Source organism: Phacochoerus africanus, chromosome 2 (genome assembly GCF_016906955.1).
Source record: "Phacochoerus africanus isolate WHEZ1 chromosome 2, ROS_Pafr_v1, whole genome shotgun sequence".
NCBI classification, from domain to species: Eukaryota; Metazoa; Chordata; class Mammalia; order Artiodactyla; family Suidae; genus Phacochoerus; species Phacochoerus africanus.
In genome coordinates this window covers 66161220-66179542 of record NC_062545.1, presented here as the reverse complement: position 1 = coordinate 66179542, position 18323 = coordinate 66161220, and positions in this window count along the sequence as shown.

Here is an 18323-nt window from a genome sequence, read left to right as displayed (position 1 = left end):
TGCAGAGTCATATAATATTGTACTCTTTTTGGGGGGAGGTTGCTCTGGCTTCTTTTACCCATGAAACTCTTTTGCATACATTAGCTTATCTTTTTTTTTTTTTTTGTCTTTTTAGGGCTGCACCTGAGGCATTGGAAGTTCCCTGGCTAGGGATCAAATTGGAGCTATAGCCACTGGCCTACGCCACAGCCACAGCCACACCAGATCAGAGCTGCATCTGCAGCCTACACTACAGCTCACAGCAATGCCAGATCCTTAACCCACTGAGCAAGGCCAGGGATACTATGGATACTAGTCAGATCGTTTCCACTGAGCCATGATGGGAACTCCACCTTACTTAATTATTTTTAAAAAAATTACCATTTATCAAGAAACTGATATTCAGAGAGGCTAAGTCCCAAGTTCACCCAGCTGAACAGTGGCAGCATTAGTCTTGGGGGCCATGCTTTCCCCATTGTCACACACAGCCTGGCTGGGGCACCCCCACCCTGTGCCGTCAGTGCACTTAGTCTCCATGGCATGAATCTAAGAGGAGGGGCTTAGCCTGTGTCTCCTGGGTTTGGAGGTTGGAATCATGACCTACAAAATCTAAAGATGAGTCCCTTACCTCCATGACAGTGTATATGTGAAGAACTCCAGTGGCAGAAAAAAGACACTAGTGGCCTGATGTTTTTGTACATTTGTGAAAGCCACTGGAAGCCGGGGCTGGTGAGACAGACAGGATCAGAAGGGCAGGACAGATTCTATGCTCCCTTGGTTTTGAAACAGAACTCAGTGTGGACCTGGGTTTGGCAAAAGGTAGGGGGAGGGCTCTGGCTGCCCACTTCTGCCTCTTTTCTTTTCTTGGGTTGGTTTTTTTCTTTTCTTTTTTTTTTTTTTTTTTGCTTTTTATGGCTGCATCGGTGGCATATGGAAGTTCCTGGGCTAAGGATCAGATCCAAGCTGCACCTGTGACCTACACCTCAGCTTGTGGCAACACTGGTTCCTTAGCCCACTGAGCGGCGCCAGGGATCAAACCCACCTTCTCATGGACATCATGGACACTCTGTTGGGTTCTTAACCTGCTGAGCCACATTGAGAACCCCGTGTTTTTTTGTTTGTTTGTTTTTGTTTTGATAGAAGAACTTTGTTCTTTAAAAAGTTTATAAATTACTCATCTAGTTTAATATTCCATTTAGAGATGAGGAAACTGAGGTCTTAATAGGGTTGCCAGATAAATAGCAGGATGTCCAATCAACTTTGAATTTCAAATGAACAAAGAAATTTTTTTAGCATAAATATATCAAAAGTATTGCATGGGAGTACATATATTAACCACTCTAGTCCTAGAGAGCGTTAGTGTCCTGCCCAAGCAATGGTCAGGGCTGAGGAGATGCAGGAGGTGGGTCTGTGGCTGATGCAAATGAATAACCTCCAGTCCAGAAGAGGACCTTGGTCAGACTGCATTGTGTTAAAGTTCAGATCCTCCCATGCTGGAGGCCTAAAAATTGTTTTCAGCAGAGCCACACCCCTTTAGGGTCTGGACTGAGGGAGGACAGGAGATGCAGAGTCCTGGATGAGGCTGGTGGCTTTGCTGGCAGTCCCCTCGGCCCCCTTTACTACCTCCTCCAAGCTGTGCCCTAGGGTTTTGGGATAGAACAGCTCCTGACACTTGGGGTGGTTGGTGGGCCAGGTATGCTCCAGCCCTGGTGCCTGCTGCAGGAGGCACGCCTCATTCTCAACCCCAGAGCGCCCTGCTTTCTCTCTGGAGCAGGGAGAGAGGAGAGGCACTGGGGATGGGGGCCGGGGGAGAGAAGGGGCCTGAAAGTTAACAAGCAAAATCACTCAAATGATCTCCTGTCTTACTCTTCCCTGACTCGGCCTCATTAACACAAGGAGGCTAATATCTGGCTCTGGAGCGAAGGCAGGGCTGAAGCTCTCTCCAGGGGCTCTGTTAAATGTCATAAATTGCGAGAGTGCAGCTTGAGGAGTTTGTGAATGGCATCTGAGCCCGAGGCCATCTAGTAATATTTATACTGTGGAAGTTCAGCCTTTTTGCCCCTTTAGAAAAAGTTTCCGATTTGTTTCAGAGGATGTCCATCTTAATCACTGTTTCGGGCGCTCTAATGGGCATGATTCTCCGTCCCCCGCTGCCAGGGAAGGCGCGGGAGACTGAAGGCTCCGGAGACCAAAACGCCGCGCTGCAGCAGGTGCTTGTGGGGGCTCAGACCTTGTTTGGCCCAATGCCTTCTTGCTGTTTGGGGTACAATTAGAAAAGAGGTCTCTAGCTGTCGTGGGTGAAGGGAATCACGCTTATTTTTAGTCTATAAACTCTGAAGAATTAATTAAATATGCCTGTTTAGCCATGTCCAAAGGGTGTGAAACTCTCAGGAGGGTTGATGAATGTCACCAAAAATAAGAAAATAATAGCTTATGCCTAAAACATTACTTGCCAGGCCCCCTGTTCAAAGTATTATATTATACTATATTAGCAGTATATATACAATCTTAGATATATAAGCTATTCAAATGTACGTATATTCACACACACACACATACATATATATATATATATATATATTTTTTTTTACCACAAGGGAGGCACTATTATTACCCCCATTTTAAAGGCTTAGAAACTGAGTCTGGGTTCTTAACCACTAATTTCTCTTACAGATCCAAGTAGAGGGTCATGCTAGCTGCTCACACTTAGCTTGGCTTCTGAATCCCATCGTCTGGCATTCTAGACCCCTCACAGTTTGTCCTCAACCCACCTTTTCAATCTTTTTTTGCACACCTCATCTTTGGGTACAACTCAGATGTGGCCCTACTGTCCCTGAGGTCACCAGGCACACTCCTCCTCTGAGACTCTGGGCCTGTTAGGCATCTTGTGAATGTTGTCTGCTCATCTCTTCGTAAAGAAAAAAATTCCAGCCTTCCTTGTATCAGGTCCCACCTGCTACCCAGACATTCTCACGACCATTCCAGACCATCAAGATTTCTCTCTTGCTCTGAATTATTGGAGAACTGCTCCTCAGTTAGGCCTATACAGCCTCAAAGTTACTTTGTATTGCTGCCCAAGTCTGAAGATGTTTCTTAATGACTCATCTCTCTGTCTTGCTCCCTAACTAGATTATAAGCTTCAGGAGGAAAGAGGCTTTGCCTGAACATAATGGTCCCTCAGTCAGAGATACAGAAGGATAAGAGGCTGAGTGCTTTGTTTTATACTTGTTGACTCTTAAAAGTATCACAAAAGAGGTAAGTGGTTCTCCTCATGGGCAATTGTGATGCTCCTGGTGTCTCTTGGAATAGGCAAAGTCTGAGATTTAATATTGAATAGAAGCAGACACTCACACAATACTAGCCTTATACAAATTTTATTTTCTTCAAATTATTTCATAAAATGCACAATAAGGTTTTAGAGTTGCAGAAAGTTTGTGTTCTTACAGGAACAGAGGCAACTGTTATAAGTAGCAACTGCTCTGAGCAGAGCTTTTTCTTTCTGGTCACCATGATTTGGGTGACCAGGGGACTCAGGAGGTATTAGCCTGGGGTATGTCTGTGTTTTCTGTGTCATTCTCCCATAAACAGCCTTGAGTTGCCATTAATTGCCTTCCCATTCAGTGCAGAGCAATGATGCAGGAAGGGCTAGAGGTCTGAATGAAGATGTAAAGGTGAAGCCTAGTGATGCCAGCACCGAGTCTGTGTCTGGTCCAGGATGGTTCAATAGACTGAGCTCACACTTATTTTTATAATGTCAAAGTGAGCTCTGACGGGGGACTGAAAGGAAGGGGATTTTACACTGAGGTGTTTTTGACTTTTGCAAAATTTGAGTTTTGCAGGACTTTTTCTAACTGAGAGGATGAGTGTCTCAGGAAGCATTTGTCATTTGTGAATCTGGGTAGGATAAACCAAAGGTGAACTCTTTTTTGGAAATGTGCAAGCATTTTGTTCCTGTGCCCTCTGTGAGGTCTCCAAACTCACACTTATGGTTCTTCTGGCCTCCAGGCCTTTCTTCAACTTTCCTCACCACCCAGAGAGCTGTTTGTCTTCATGCAGAGGAGACCTTATGGGGACAGAGAGTAATGACTGCTTTTCTTTTCCTTTCGTTTGTCTTTTCTAGGGCTGCACCCATGGCATATGGAGATTCCCAGGCTAGGGGTCTAAATGGGAGCTGTAGCCACCAGCCTACGCCAGAGCCACAGCAATGCAGGATCCAAGCCACATCTGCGACCTATACCACAGCTCATGGCAATGCTGGATCCTTAACCCACTGAGCAAGCCAGGGATCAAACTGGTAACCTTATGGTTCCTAGTCAGATTCGTTAACCACTGAGCCACGGCGGGAACTCCTGCTTTTCTTTTATATTCACCATAAAGATCCGTAATCCACATACAATTTCCACATTGGGCTGTAAGGAGGAGTAATTATGAAATGATTAAATGTGCTAAGGGTGGCCAGGACTGTTAAAGAGCAATTATGTAGCTAACTCCTCTGGGCTGCCTTTGCTCTGGGGTGAAATGAAATAATTTGAACTATAACATCAAGTTTCAGAATGAAGGTTTCAGAGGCCTCTTCTGTTACGCACTGTTTACATGAGATAGAATTTCTTTTCTCAAAACTTAATGAATAGGTACTAGTCTTAGGACGTCCAACCAGGACAGGGACAAAGGAGATTCAAGACTGTGCCAAGGTAGGGTCGTTCCAATTGCATTTGTTAGTGCTTCTGTTAGAAGTCTGCCAGTCTTTCAATATCTAGTTCAAATGCCACTTTCTCTTGAAGGAATTCTGTGATCTGAATTATCTTGAGTCTCTCCTTGACCATCGTACCTTCTACTTCTCCAGTAGAACTCTGTAAAGTCTGTCTTTTTATGGCTTTTTCTTAATAAGTGTAATAAAAACCCTTCCTATAGTGCTTTATAATTTATAAAGCATTTTTCACATATCTTGTTTTAATCCTCGTAACAACCTTGTGAGTATACATAATATCGCAAACTTATAGATGAAGAAACTAAAAACAAGACTTTTAAGCTCAAATGCCCAATAGGAACTGATAAATAGAAATACAAAATAATCTGTTTAGGTATGTATCAGTCAGCATAAGCTAGAATATGTGTAGTAACAAAGTGATCTCAAGGAAGGGCTGTTTCTCCATCAGGTTCATGTTCATTGCAGGTTGACTGTGGTCCTGCACCATATATCTTCCCTCTGGGATCCAGGCTGACCTGCAGGGATACTGCCAGGAGTGAGGCAAGAGATAATATAGTACAACCATGTGATGGCTTCTAAAGATCCTCCTTGGAAGTGGTGTACATCTCTTCTGCTCACTAATTAAAACATGTCCCTTTCCTCAGGTTTTTCTAGTAGATATGTGTGAACCAGACATCATTCCTGCATTGGGGTTGGCAAACTCATTAATGCTCATGGGTTGGATCTGGTCCACTGCTTGTGTTTGTAGGATTTGTGAGCTAAGAATGATGTTTAGATTTGTAAAAGGCTTGTTAATGTAAACCAATCATTGAAAAATATTCATAGTCCTGACTATCTTAAGGAACTGATAAGTAGGGATTCACAAAGAGATTTATGCATGAGAACTTTTGCTATTGATGTTAGTTTTAATAGAGAAAATTAGAAACAACTTAAATATCCAATAGCAAATACCATATAACCATTAAAATTATGCTGTATAAGAAAAATTAATGTCACAGGAAATTGGTTTGAGATATATCATTAAGTAAACAGAACACACATAATCTATATAAAATGTTTCCATTTTTGTAAAAAACAAAGACTAGGTGAGACAAAGGTATATGCACAGAAGAAACACTGAGATATATTCATTAAAATGTTAATGGTGATTATTTCTGAGTTGCCAGATAATGATTGATTTAAAGTTTTACTTTTATGCTTTTTCTGCACTTTTCTTATTTTCTACCATAAATATTAATATTAATTTGGTAATCAGAAAAAAATTTAACATATTTGGACTGAGGAAACTTTGTATTTATAGGATTCTCATGGCTATATTGAGGGCTATATAATCCTCCTCATTCTTTCCTTCAACTTGGAGAAAGTCATTTTGGAACCAATTTTTGGGTGAATCATGAGCTTTGTTTTCCTGATACACTAGACAATGTGTGAGCCCTGAACATGTTGGAAAAGAAATATTCCGATTTGATTTCTTTTGACTGGGTATTAAAGAGAAATATTTTGCTCTGAGTTAAAGAATTGGCTCAGCTCAACAGACCACTTTGTTATAGTAGCTCTGGCTTAAGACAATCGGAAGCCAGAGTGCTTTCTGAGATGGAATGATCCAGCTCTAAACAGAAATGTTCTTCTAAATTGGGGTAGGACCCTGCAGCCTGTGGTTTTCATTGAGAGTCAGCACGCTTCCTACCCCCTGAGATGAGATGAGGGGGTGCCTGCTCGCCCCAGCCCAGACAGGCCTGAGTGTCAGCGGGGAGCAGTATGATGGGGCCTCCCTTTGGAAAGGTTGCTGACTGCTACTTAAGAAAATTGCTTTTGTTCTCCAGTTCTTGTTACTACCAGTCTGGCCCTGGCTGTCTGCGGTAAATGAAATACTAAGCAAAGTTTGGAAAAAGTTGAATGCTTTTCTTGGGTCTGAGGCTAGATATCTAGAAAGTTCTGGGCAAAAGCCTATTCATTTTTGTTTTTCAAATTAAAATTTTTTTTTTGGGGGGGGAGTTCCCATTGTGGCTCAGTAGAAACAAATCTGACTAGTATCCATGAGGATGCAGGTTCGATCCCTGACTTTGCCAATGGGTTAAGGATCCTGTGTTGCTGTGGCTGTGGTGTAGGCTGGAAGCTGTAGCTCCGACTAGACCCCTAGCCTAGGAACTTTCATATGCCAGAAGTTCAGCCCTAAAAACCAAAAAAAAAAAAAAAAAATCAACCAGAATAATTTTTTTTTTGTTTTGCTTTTTAGGGTCATACCTGTGGCATATGTAAGTTCCCAGGCTAGGGGTCAAAACTGGACCTGTAGCTGCTGACCTACACCACAGCTCACGGCACCACAGCTCGAGCCTTAACTCACTGAGTGAGGCCAGGGTTTGAACCCACATCCTCATGGATACTAGTTGGGTTCATAACCTGCTGAACCAAAATCAGAACTCATTTTTTTTTTTGTTTTTGAAGTCAGCTTTTGTTCAGCCTCTTGGACAAGGTGCCATCACCAAGTCTATACCTGCTGTCTCTGGTGTCCTGATGTTTCTTGTCCACCTTTGGGGATTCACACTGCTCTGGATCAGGGGCTCACAGGCAGATGGGAGTGGCTCTTGGTCAGCCTTCAAGGCCAAAGGAGGCTCTCTCTCTGGCCAGAGCAGGAGAGATAACAAGCAGTAGGGAAATAGCCTGGCATAGCCAGCCATGCAGCCAGCAATGGGGATTCAAGAAAAAGTAGCTGGGGTGGGGGTGGGGAGCCATAGAGAGGCAGGTCCCAGCAGAAATAGTTAGTCAGCGATCTGAATACTCAGTGAGCAATTAGTCAGTCAGTGTGTAGCAGGGCACCAGCTACCAGGTGAGGGTTTGGAGACGCTAGACCCTTAGCACAAGAGAGTAGTGAGGTCCAGCATTGACCACATAGTACGGCTGAAGCAGCATGGGCTTTGGAGCCAAACAAACCTGGATTTAATCCTGGCTTTACTACTAACTCACTGTGTGCTGTTGGTAAAAACCTCAGGTATCTTACCTTTGAGTAGGGCTGCCTGGTTCTGGAGGGTGTTGGGAGAATTAAATGAGGTAAGTCAGGATAAATCATATAATGTGTTCAGAACAGAGCAGGCACACAGGGGAGACCTCCTTAAGTCTCTTTTGCCCCAGCTCAGGATTAGAACCAGGAGTGATTCTAGGCTTGAAAGTGGAGAACAGTGGTCCCAGCCAGGATATCTGTTGGGCTGAAGCTGAAAACCAGCCTGGGTCTCACATTGCTGATGGGAATTTTAGGAAAATATTCCTGCTGGATTTTTTGATGTGAATTTGATCAACACCTGAGATGATTAGAAAAAAATAGGGGTAGTCTGAAAAACAACTGAAGTTGGACTGTGGAGAGAATTCCAAGATGCAGCAAGAAATTCTTGCAAAGAAATGAAACTATGAATGTCTGTTGAGAGAGACAATAAAAATGTAAAGATTATTGTTCATCTGACACATTGCTTTCCAATTTCAGTTAGAGAAAATGAGTATGGACTTATTCTTATGGTTTTAAACTCTTTGCAAATAATCCAAGAAGAGTTATTGAGGTCATTTTTTTTATTAGTTTGTAAAATGACGATCACTGTCACCCTTTCGGCACTGCACTGAAAAATTCCAGCTTTTCTGTAGTCATGACATAATGCCCACTATGACAGTCAATGAAAAGATGCCAACTTCTTGAAACCTATAGGGATGTGCCACACTCACCTTGGTCTCAGTGACTCTTGGCACAGTGCTTCCTGCCTCCTTGCAGGCTTTTAGTAAAGGGTGGTTGAGCTGAAGTGAAGGAAAAACAATTTTATTTTATTTTATTTTACAGCTTTATCAAGGTATGAGTGATTTACAAGAAGCTGCACATATTTGATGTGTACAATTAATCATGTACAGTTTGGACATAGGCATACACCTGTGATGCCATCACCACAATCTAGGTAATACACATACTCCTCACCTTCAAAGGTTTCCCAGTAAGGAGTTCCTGCTGTGGTGCAGTGGGTTAAGAATCAGACTGCAGTGGTGCTGGTTACTGCAGAGGCATGGCTTCCATTCCCAGCCTGGCTCAGTGGGTTAAAGGATCTGGGAAGCAGCTAGGGCTCAGTTTCAATCCCAGAACTTCCATGTGTTTCAGGTGTGGCCATATAAATTTTTTTTTCTAATAAACAACATTTTTTGGTCTTTAAAATTTTTTTTTTATTTTTTTGTAGGGTTGCACCTGTGGCATATGGATGTTCCCAGTCTAGGGGTGGAATCAAAGCTGCAGCAGCTAGCTTATGCCACAACCACAGCAATGCCAAATCTGAGCCACATCTGCGACCTATACCACAGCTTTTGGCAATGCCAGATCCTTAACCCACTAAGGCCGGGAGTCAAACCTGCATCCCCATGGATACTAGTTAGATTCATTTCCACTGAGCCATGATAGGAACTCCTAATAAGCAACATTTTTTAATTGAACGTGCTCAACTCTAAGAAAACCCAAAGACCACTGAGATTTATGAAACACATACATAAGATGGTTGTAGTTTGGATGTGAGGGAAGGTAAAATTCATAGTACAAATGGCTTCCATTCCCATCGTGGCTCAGTGGTTAATGAATCCGACTAGGAACCATGAGGTTGCGGGTTCAATCCCTGACCTTGCTCAGTGGGTTAAGGATCCAGTGTTGCCATGATCGGTGGTGTAGGTCGCAGACAGGACTTGGATCCCGAGTTGCTGTGGCTGTGGCTGTGGCCGGCAGCTACAGCTCTGACTGGACTCCTAGCCAGGGAACCTCCATACATATGCCACAGGAGTAGCCCCAAAAAAGGCAAAAAGACAAAAAAAAAAAAGATCCAATCTTGGGAAATTCAATTTTCCATTCCTTTTTGGGGACATGTTTAGTTTCGTGAACTAAGGAAGATCCTTTTTTTTTTTTTTTTCTATTAAAGCCATTAAAAAAAGCTTGATTTTCCTTGAGAAAAACCCCTTCTCCCTGATGAAAAAAGCAACTTCCCCAATTCTGCTATGGACCTAAAACGTGAATTCCGAAGATGGAGATTCTAAGCCCTTCTCAAACTCACCCACTGAAGCCTCCATCTCGTATCTGTGTCCTCACATGTGTGGTGGCAGAAAGTCCCTGGACAGGAGACATGGGTATGGCTGTGTATCTCCTAGTGCTGGTCATTCTTGGTGTGGGAATTTTTGACAGAGAGCTGAAAGTCCCTGTGGGTTCTGGGCTGTTGGGAGAGAATTCTAGTTCCAGAATAGCTGAGGGGCAGAGGCAAGACCTCAGTATAAAGGTGATACACCCAGAAAAGATGATTTCTAAAATATAAGCGATGAAGAGGGCAATGCAGTTGGGCAATAGGATTCAAACTTGCATTGCCCTGAACTACTTGTTTACCAAAGCTGAGAGCTATGTCATCGACATATTTGAAGCATCTTCCATGGATTGTAAAGACCGACTACAGTTCATCAGTAGGAGCATTTCACAGTCAATACTGGAGACCATTCACAGACACAATTGTAGCCACAAAGACAAAGCAGACAAAGCGGATTTGAGCTTGTCTCGTGAAGTAATTTGCCATTGAAGTCGAGTAAGGTTTTTTTTTTTTTTTTTTTTGTCTTTTTGCCATTTCTTGGGCCGCTCCTGCGGCACATGGAGGTTCCCAGGCTAGGGGTCGAATTGGAGCTGTAGCCACCAGCCTATGCCAGAGCCACAGCAACACAGGATCCAAGCCAAGTCTGCAAACTACACTGCTGCTCACGGCAACGCCGGATCCTTGACCCACTGAGCAAGGGCAGGGATCAAACCCGCAACCTCATGGTTCCTAGTCAGATTTATTAACCACTGAGCCATGACAGGAACTCCAAAATCGAGTAAGGTTTTTTATGCAGGGATTGAATTTTTAAAATGTCATCTATATATCTAAAGTGATTTCAAACTATTTGTATTATCTATTGATCCTGTAGCACATCAGTATATAATCCAGCTGTCTCATAGCTGCCCTACTGTATCTCTCCCAACCCCACTACATGGATCCTAAGGCTCAGCTCTACTGAATAATTCACTGTTGTCTTTATACAGCCTGTGGTTAATTGCCTCTTTGCCTTTGTTGAGGCTGGTCCTTCATCTGAAATTCCCTTGCCCTCCACAGGCCAAATACTGTCTTTCTTTAGGACTGTGCTATGGACTGGATATTTATGTCTCACCAGAATTCATATGTTGAAACCTAATGCCCATCAGGAGGTGGGGGCTTTGGGAGGTGTCTAGGTCATAAGGGTGAGGCTTCCGTGGATGCGATTAACATCCTTATAAAAGAGGTTTGACAACGCTCCCTAATCATTCTCATATGAAGTGTATGAGGATGCACTTTGGTCCCTGACCCTGCTCAATGGGGTAAGGATCTGGCGTTGCCGTGAGCTGTGGTGTAGGTTGCAGACGCAGCTCAGATTCTGCATTGCTGTGGTTGTGGTATGGGCTGGCAGCTGTAGCTCTGATTCGACCTCTAACCTGGGAGCCTCCATATGCCATGGGTGCAGCCCTAAGGAGAAAAAAAGAAAAAAGAAAAAAAAAGAAAAGATGGCCGTTTATGAGGGAGCATGTGGGCTCTCATCAGACAATAAATCTAGTGAGAACCAGCCTTGTTCTTGGACTTCTCAGCCTCCAGAACTGTGAAAAGCAAACATTTGTTGTTTGCAAGCCACCCAGTTTATGGTATTTTTGTCATGGCAGCCCAAATGGACTAAGACAGACCCTGCTCAAATACTGATCCTCCATGAAGACTTTTGGAGCACAGGCTGGGTGCCTCACTTCCATTCACTCATTCCATCCTGAAGATGTGTGGGCAGGTCCTCTTAACCCTGAAACTTCCTCTGGAGAGTGCTCTCTGGTCACAGGCTGGGGTTTGAGCTGCCAGGCAAAGAGAGTGAACGTCCCAGGAGCTGCTTTCAACCCTGAGCGATGGGCGTGGTGGGCTAAGCACACCAACCTCCTCCTCCCTCATTGTGATGATTTTGAGGCATGTTCAGGGCCTTCCAGCGGCTCCCCATGGAGGTGGGTGCTAGCTGCTCATAGCGGTAACCAACTCATTACGATCCATAGCTGGTGATAGCTTGTTTTGGTTTTCCTCCCTTCCGCTCCCTGTGCTTCCTGAGATCCCCTCCCCCACAAATAAACTACTTGCACTCAAATCTTTGTCTCAAGATCTCTGCTTTTGGGGAAACACACTCCCAGACAACTTCTCCGATATTCCGAATGCCAGTAATGTCTTTCCATTCCTGGGACACACATCACTCTACTTGTACTTTTGTAATTGCAACAATTTATAAGATAAAACAATATTTTACCTTATCTTAGGTAAATTATATCCGTGTCTTATCTCCTCTGCTGATCTTCTTGAGGGCAGGATCCTCTGGTGAGCGCTCCCTTTATGTTCCACATGGCCTAACACCAGTACTTTTCGCAGAATAGATATTCAGTATCTAGCTATTGGATAAGTGAGGAAGTGAATGATGACTGGATGAATGAATGGGTGATGAAGCTCTTTTTCATCTTGTGCTTTATCAGGACAGGTGTAGGCAGAACACGATCCAGAGGCTCTGTCTCCTGACTCTGCACGGGCAGGAATGCAAAAGATGCTAGTGGTGTGAATGAAAAGCCTATTTGGCTGAAAAGCCATTCTCAGAGGAGCCAGAGTCTTTTACCAGACACGGGCCCAGTTCATGATATCTTGGTGCAATGGGATTCGAGAAGCCTGCATGTTCTGCTGAATTTAGAGGCCATTGGCAGCCAAACCCAGTTTGCTGGGGCCTCACAGAAACAGCCAAAATGGTCTGTCAGTGTGGCTCTGTCCTTGTCTCAGTGAATGAGCCTCAGGACTGGCCATAGGCAAGAGGGAGGCCTGCCTCCCTGACAGCTGTCAGCTGCCCATGGACAGCAGGAAACCAACTCAAGTGGCAGCCTGTAAAATTCAGACTGCTCTCAACCACTGAGGGGAAGCCTTCAAACCCCTCAGATAGTGCTCTAGGGCCTGATCTCTGCCTGAAGAAACCCCTGGGGGGCTGGGGCTTGGCTGGACTCCAATGAGACATGGGTGGGGGAGGAACCCTGAAAATTCGTTGGGCTGTGGGAGTGTTGGAGAGACAGTGAGGCCCCGATTCAGACTCTCAGCTGCTGAAGTTTTTCATACTGGTGGACTGTGTTGATACCCAGGGTCCAGGATGGTAGAAGAGGTGATGCCCACTTCCTGTGCCAAGGGACTTGCTTAGTGGGTGAAGATATGATCTCACCGAGGGCCCTAAGTGACTGCCCAATGTAACCTCTTGCAAGGAGTGGACTTTGGGAGTTGAAATCAGGGAGGGAGGGTAGAAAAAGACACCTCGCTCTGATGTTTGTAAGCCCTGTGCTTTGTGCAAATCACATAAACGTGCTGAGGCAAAGTTGCCTTCCCTGTTACTGGTAATAATAATGATGACATAGGACAATAGGAGGGTTGTGAGGGACAGCTATGTAAAGGACCTGGTTCACGGTAGATGCTCAAAGCACTTTCTTGTCGAGCTCTCTTCTCCTCTCCTTTTTTCCCCCCACATTCTTTATCATTTCCATTACATATACCTTGAAAGAGTAGTAAACTGGAAAGTATTCTTAAAGTATCTAGTATTTTATCCTGATCACTAACAAACTGTCAATTGACTAATCTACATTTTAAACATTACAGAAACACACAAGGGAGCACGTATGTCCAGTCACGTGTTAAGAGCAGCCCCTTATTCGAATTCTTCTCCCGGCCAGTCTGGGTGCTGCTCCCTCCTCTCACCCCTGTGTCTTGGCTGGGCCGGTTCTGACCCAAGACCCTGAGCTTCTGCCTGAAAGGTCTCCTGGGAAGCCGATGCTCCCAGGTACAACCGAGTCACCTGAGACAGGAAGTTTCTGAAAGGGGAAGAACTCAGAAGCAATTTGGTTGATGGAGATGTTCTTGTACATTTTCGTCTCCTGAAAAGAAGCACAGAGATATACTTCGTTAAAAAAAGAGGCAAAATCCCCGAGGAGCATCCCATACAACTTAGAGAGGACCTTAAAAACTTCATAATTATTAGTGTTAAAAAAGCTTATTATATATATATATATTTGTGTGTGTGTGTGTATATATATATACACACATATGTATATATATACACACATATGTATTTGACAACAGAAACAGAAATGTTGTATAGATAATGAACTTTTTAACAGTTTTATTTTTGCTAGAAGATTGGGAACAATGAGGGGAAAGTGAAATTTCATAAGCCAGATCTGTTGTTAGGGAGAGAAAACAAGTTTTTAAAAATCTCTTATTATAGGTGAGTGAGAAGTCTCTTCTGTCACAGCTTTGCTTATAATGTTGGCAGCTATACGTCCTATTACTTTATTAATTAAGTTCTTCATATTCTTTTTAAAGGATTTATGGTTCAACAGAACAACAAAAGGCTTTGGGTGTGTCTATAGATCTCTGTCAATTATGCAGAGGTATAACACATTTTGATGTAAAGACGGTGTTATAGCTCTATCTTGGTACAAGTCTATTAATCAAATGTTATGGGTTAGATTTGTGTATTTACTGTCATAAAGTTCCAATGAAAATAACTATGTCGACATTCCCAGTGCTTTTTAAAAAAATTTCGGACAGTAGAATGAATGTAAAATGCTTGCGTAAAAGAAAGTGAAGTATCCAGAAAAAGATTATTCCATCTCTTCCGGTCTCACATATGTGAATTTAGTTGTTGCTTAAAGCTACCTACCATCTTGAATAGGAGCTGGATAGCTGTACCTGTCGTTGCTACTGGGGCTTCAGTTTGCCTGGAGTGGGGGAGGGCCTGAGAGGGTGGGGTGGGTATGCAAATGGGCAGAGGCGGTGGTGGCGGGCAGGGGGTGTTTCCATGAAGGTCATGTCAAGATGAGGGATGCTTATATTGCCGTTAAAGTACCAAAGATCATAGTGGCCCCAGATAAGAGGTTGTGTAGGGGGACCAGGTTGGTTTGATCTAATCACATGGTTTATTAAGAGTGGAGAATCCGGAGTTCCCGTCGTGGCGCAGTGGTTAATGAATCTGACTAGGAACCATGAGGTTGCGGGTTCGGTCCCTGCCCTTGCTCAGTGGGTTGATGATCCGGCGTTGCCGTGAGCTGTGGTGTAGGTTGCAGACGCGGCTCGGATCCCGCGTTGCTGTGGCTCAGGCGTAGGCTGGAGACTACAGCTCCGATTGGACCCCTAGCCTGGGAACCTCCATATGCCGTGGGAGCAGCCCAAAGAAATAGCAAAAAGACAAAAAAAAAAAAAAGAGTGGAGAATCTTTCCAAGCCATGGTCAGAGGGCAATGTGACTACAGAAGAATGATTAGAGAAGAGCAATAGTGCTGGTTTGGAAGATGAAGGAAGGGGTCATAAGCTAAGGTATGCAAGTGGCCTCTAGAAGCTGGAAAAGGCAAGGAAATGGATCTTCTTCTAGAGTCTCCAAAAGGAATGCAGCCTTGTAGACAAGATACCTTGATTTTACCCAGTGAGACCTGTGTCAGACTTCTGACCTACAGCACTGTAAGAGAATACATTTGTGTTGTTTTAAGCCACCCAGTTTGCAGTAGTTTGCTACAGTAGCAGTAGGAAACTAACACAGTAGCAGAGAACTAATAACTACAAGTCTCTCAGAGTGGGTCAAGTCCTGGAATTCCTTAACTCAAACTCCTGTATTATCAGACAGCTCCTCCTATATGAATAAGTTCCCTATTAGCCTCACATATTTCTAGACAATGTGACAGCATAAGGTATTTAAGTCAAAGCAAATAGACTTCATGAATTGGCTTATCTTGATTTTATAAACATTTTCTCGTTGATCAAAGATAGGCTTTCCCCCCCCCCCAATATTGTTTACTCAGAACAGTCCCATTCAAACACACTTCTTCTGAAATGAGTTCACATGTGTCCCTCCCATTGTCAGGGTTTTGTGCTCTGGGACCTAAGGAAATCAGCTTTTACCTGTTACTTTTTAGCTGTCAAGATGAGGCACTGATACCTTAACAGAGAAGATTAAATTAAACCTTAAAGGAAAAAGTACCAGTGTGCCACTGAGAGCAAACTGGTGTTGGCTGCAGAGGACTCAGGATGGCTCTGATTCTAGGAGTCAAATAGAGAGAGGGAAGAACTCAGGGATCACAGAATACCCCTGCTCATATTGACCCTGTCTCACTGAGTTGCTGACTCCCAGGATTGCTCTAGAAGGGATCTTCCTCTAAAAGCAACAATTAGGCAAATCATCCTAAAATATTTTTTAAAAAATTTGAAGCACAGTCGACTTACAATGATGTATTAGTTTCAGGTGTACAGCAAAGTGATTCAGTTTTATGTGTATGTGTGTGTGTGCATTCGTTTTCAGATTCCATTCCATTGTAGGTTATTACAAGATGTTGACTATAGTTCCCTGTGCTATACAGTAAGTCCTTATTGTTTATCTATAAAATGACTCTTTTTTAGGATTAAAATGAACATTTACACTCAAAAGACTAAAAGATTTTGAAAAGGTCATTGGGTCTGTCTCTTTCCTTCCTAGAATGTTCTTGCTGCCCCTTCTTGTGGCTCAGGAAGGAAAGAGAAGATGCAATGGTGCAGAGGAATATGCTTTCCAAAGAGGAAAACAACTTAAATTCCCACTTTTCAACAGATGAGAGGGTCACAGCCATGGAATTGCAATTTTTTTTTTCAAACCACAGTTCCCTAGACCTCTTTTATTGCAAAGCTTTCTGGAATCCCTAGACAAGAAGATACATGGAGGGCGTACCATTCCATTCTGTTTTATTCCATTTCACTGAATTAAATTCATGTTTATTGAGCACCTATTATCAGGTCAGGCATTGTATCAAGAGTTGAGAAAACAAATCAATATGATACAGATTTTACCCTCCAAGGACTCATGGTTGAGCAGGGAAAACAGCAAATGGATTTCAGCTGAGAGGTTAGTGCTGCAATAGTGGTAACTATAAAGGGTGGAGGAAGTGGAGGAGGTACCAGGCTGGACTGGCTTTGTGGGCATGGAGTCTGTAATTTTTAAACAGAGGACCCTGCATTTTCATTTTCATTAGACGCTGCAATTTACACAGCTGGTCTTGGTGACAGGGTTGTCTCGGTGGCAGAATGCCATGCTCTACTCTTGCTCAAGGGCTGTGGGATCACACCTCTTCTTGAAGTCTTTCCTGGGGGAAAGGCTGGGGCATCACTTCCTATGGGTCCCTGGTAAATGCTGGGCAAACCCCGCCTCCTCCCCATCCACTGGCTCATTTGGCCCTTTTCTGGGCTATTTACAGGGGTGAATTTGGCACAGCCGCTCTGCAGGGGAAGCTCATATTCTAGAAGGTGGAGACCAGTATATATATATAAGCACTATAGACTGATGTGGCCAGAGCTAGAAGCAAGGATGTAGATGGTCCGTGAATCCAGGGAAGGATGTGTAGGGGTCTCAGTGTGTAGTAAACATTTATGACTTGTGTGTGTTGTTTCCTTCTTTTGGTTCTCTTGCAGAAGAGTCATGGCAGAGTCATCTTTTCTCATGATTTTATTTCCATGAATGAAGGTCCAGGGAAGGGAAGGTTTGATAGTGCAATTCTTTACTCAGAAAAGCACAAAACTTGGACTTGCTTGGGGAATTCCCGTTGTGGCTCAGTGGAGATGAATCTGACTAGTGTCCATGGGGATGTGGGTTTGATCCCTGGCCTTGATCAGTGGGTTGGGGATCCAGCGTTGCCCTGAGCTGTAATATAGGTCACAGACACAGCTCAGATCCCGCGTTGCTGTGACTGTACAAAAGCTGCAGCTCTGATTTGACCCCTAGCAGGGGAAGTTTCATATGTCAAGAGTTTGGCCCTGAAAAGCAAAACAAATAAACATACAAACAGACTAAGAAACAAAAAAAAACTTGGACTTGTTTGAATAGAGGCCATCTGCCCCTGAGATCATACAGAGGGTTCTGGAAGCCCCATTCCACCAGATGGTGTACATGGCTGTAGGTACAGTTACTGGCAACTGACAAGTCTTTGTCCTAAGGTCCTTTAACCTGTTCTTAAATAACTTTTCCCTGGGTAATCTTTTCTTTTTCACCCTAAGCATATCCCTCTCTTCATTTGGAAATGCCTTGAGTGTTACCTTTGCTAGAGGTAGATTTTTAAAAGGAATCTTCATCCAGTGCTCTCAGTTATAATTTTTTTTTTTTTTTTTTGGTTATCCAAAGAGACAATCTGGAGGAGATTTAGGTTTTTTCCTCCCCATCCGACAGAAGAATTACAAGCAAAGGTCTAGACTAAAAGGCGGCTCCCAATAGAAAAACTGCTCTCTCTCTTTACTGAGCTCCACAAAGGCAGGGCTCCTGTCCCACAGATCACCGTGCCTAGCACAGTGCCTGACACCTGGTCGGGACTCAGTCATCAGTTGGGGAAATGGAATAGGGTAACAATGGAGTGAAAGTCAATGCTGTCTGGAACACAGGTATCAAAAAGCAATTGAAAAGTATAATGGTGCTTCCACAGCTTAAGCTGCTGATAAATAGCCAACTGTGATAAGATCCTAGTCCACTCTGGGTTCTGGACGGACTCTCCCTTTGAACACCTAGGTTATGCCTCCTCGATGCCGAGG